This window comes from Galeopterus variegatus, unplaced genomic scaffold, assembly GCF_000696425.1.
Source record: "Galeopterus variegatus unplaced genomic scaffold, G_variegatus-3.0.2 Scaffold717, whole genome shotgun sequence".
Classification (NCBI taxonomy): domain Eukaryota; kingdom Metazoa; phylum Chordata; class Mammalia; order Dermoptera; family Cynocephalidae; genus Galeopterus; species Galeopterus variegatus.
In genome coordinates this window covers 42,017-45,168 of record NW_007726828.1, presented here as the reverse complement: position 1 = coordinate 45,168, position 3,152 = coordinate 42,017, and positions in this window count along the sequence as shown.

Here is a 3,152-nt window from a genome sequence, read left to right as displayed (position 1 = left end):
TCATAGCAAATGAATGGACCTTAGGTTTGTTTCCCACAGAATTCAGAGGTACAAATCATTTGTGAAGGTGTCCCATCTTGGAGGCACTTCCTCTAGGTTTTAACCACTCTGTTAGGGACAGTTGAGAAGTAGGAAATGATGGTCAGTTGTCTGGACTACTGCTTCTGACAGGACTTATTGGTCTAGGAAAGAGGTCCTATTGTCCCCTGTCCCTAGGGCCCCACCCATCTTCTCTGTGCTGAACCCCCACCATTGACAGATGACACTTCCTTAGTGTTACAGATCACTTTTTTCTCTTCTCCACCCAAGTTCCGCATCTACGCATGACATGCTTAGCAATTACCCTCCTCTTCCATTACCTCAGATGATCCACAAAAGTGCACAGAAGGGGGATTTTCTCTTCTCCACCCAAGTTCCGCATCTACGCATGACATGCTTAGCAATTACCCTCCTCTGCCATTACCTCAGATGATCCACAAAAGTGCACAGAAGGAGGGGGGGCACGTTCAGTGAGCTGAGTACTGCCCCCAAACCCCATTTCATCATGCCCTGTATCAGTGTTTCTTTTACAAGGTTACTATCTGCAGAGTTTCATGGAAAAGTTATGAAATATTCATAGAGGCTAACTTTCATATCTATCTCATCAGCTCAGTGATGGCAAGGATGTTTTCAACATGAATATCCCATCTTTGAATTTCATGGATGCCTCTGGAAGACCGAAATGGGTGTAATCCAATTCATTGTTGTTCCTGATTGAATGTGTTTGTGTCAAAGAGAGACAGAAGACAGAGACAGAAAGAGATAAACAGAGACAGAGAGGTAGATAGAGACAAACAGAGACACAGAGTCAAAGACGCAGAGACTTCAAATTTCATGGTGGAACAAGGAGGAAGGAGATATATTAATATATTCTTCAGGTATTTCCCTCCAGTGCCCCTACACAACTCTGCTTTTCCAGATTAGGGTTTGACCTCATCCTTAAAAGATGACTTCAAGATGTTTTAATTTTTTTAAAGAAAAGATGGTATTATCCATGAAAGCTCTTTAAAAGTTTTCATAGTATCATTTCATAGTCCAATTTCGCTCAACCCTGAGAGCTCCTAAAAATATCTTGTTAAGCAAATTTATTACCACAATTCTATCTAATGTGTAATTTTTCACTGAAACCAGGTACCTAGGAAATAACCTGTCTTCTTGATAACACAATGCTGCAGGGGTCCCCAGGCAATTAATCTATATTAGCCAAACACCCCAAGAAATAACAAGTTATATGATGTACATGATAGCATTTTGTGTTCTGGAAAGCACTATAAATGTTATTGTTTCTTATTAGCAATAAATTGCTTTATTTATTAAATGTGCCATGAGTGTAGAATGACATAAGATATAATTAGCTACAAGGTACAGCAAAATCATAAAATCAAAGACATTCTCTTTCCCCAACACTACATCTCTAAGAACACACTGAATCTTTATTTGTTCCTTTACACATGCATAAGCAATATGGAGACATGAGTGCCAGAAACAGGGGTCAGAACTGGAGGCCTCTGCCTCATGTCCTGCAACTCATGCACACGGTCTTCTTGTTCCTTTTATGGGTAGAAATGCCTCAGAGCTGTTGGCATTATCTCAGCAGCAGCTGGGGGGAGGTGGTTCTCCACAACCCAGATCACCCGGCTGCAGTACCAGAAGAATTGTTCCTAATCGAGCATGTAAATCCAGTTTTATGACCTTAAAAAAGCTCATAATAAGAACATTTGGATATTAAAACACTCTATTCTAAAGACATGATTGTAATTGTACTGTTTACTGTTGATACTATACCTCAAACAATTTATTGTCTAGTGGAAAATCCAGGCCTATGTTATACCAAACTCACAGAATAGTTAATAGGTGCAATTAGGCCCTACTAAGACAGATCCAGGATTTCGTTGTTTGGAAGATTTTGTTTGTTTCTTTCCTGATTTCCCTAGCCTTCCCTCACTTCTGAAGTTAATGCTCACTCTTATGCCATATTCCCAGTCTGGGAGCCTCTTGCTAACCCCCAGCCATGTTCCTCAACCCTGTCACAATTCTGGAAATGATGAGATTAATATTCAAGGAAAGCCATTTTCCCCAATTGCATCCAACTCTCACTTAAATAATTTTTATCACTTATACAACTGTCATAGATACATTTTTAAACTATAGTTGGAAGTTGATGGAGGAGAAAAAAATTCCCTTGGAGTGATATAAATTGTCTCTAGCTTTCCAAGAGAGGGCTGCATTTACTATCAAAGAAAGGAAGAGAAAGTCACTTGCAAATAATCTCATAATCTCATTTTTATTCCCATAAATATTGAAACCTTTCATTTCTCAAGCAATTTCAACTCTAAAATGTTTATTGAGAGTTTGTGAAAATCAGTTTGATATTTTCATATTTACTTCTGTGAAAATAACAGTATTCTACTGGGACTTCTGACATGACCATGATTGTATAAATCCAGTCTTCTCTTCTCTTCCTGAAACCCATTCAAAAGAAAAATGGAAAACAAAACATAAACCAGGCTGGCCAGATAGCTCAGATGGTGTTATAACACCAGGGTCAAGGGTTTCAGATCTGTATACCAGCCAGCTGCTAAAAAAAAAAAAAAAAAAAAAAAACATTTTTAATAAAATTAGGACATACACTCTAAACTATTTTGAAAAGGGTAGCCAAAACAGCAGAATTCAAACAAGAGACAAGAGGAAGTAGAAAGAAACTAAGAAGACAGAACCCAGTAGTGATAGGTGTCAGAAACTTTAAACTAAAATATACTTTTTTTAAGGTGAGGGACACAATAAGAGGGAAAAAAGACTATATTCCGTGTAGATAAAAGAGGTGCAGAAAAGAGATTAATCTTGCAGGTATTAGAAGCCTTCATAATACTGGCATTATGATACTTTCCTGAGGAAATAGACTGCTATAGAACAAAGTTCAGGAACATAGACTGGGGAACCTAGAGCAATAGCCCTAGTGCTTACAGTAAATATGTTAGCAATAGAACTAAGACACAACAACTGTAGAGATTAGACTGGCAGGACAGAATGTAAGTGTAATAAGCCTTTCCAACATAAAAATTATACAATTAACAACAATCAGGAACAGAAAGAAGAAAGAAGGTGGGAGAAAA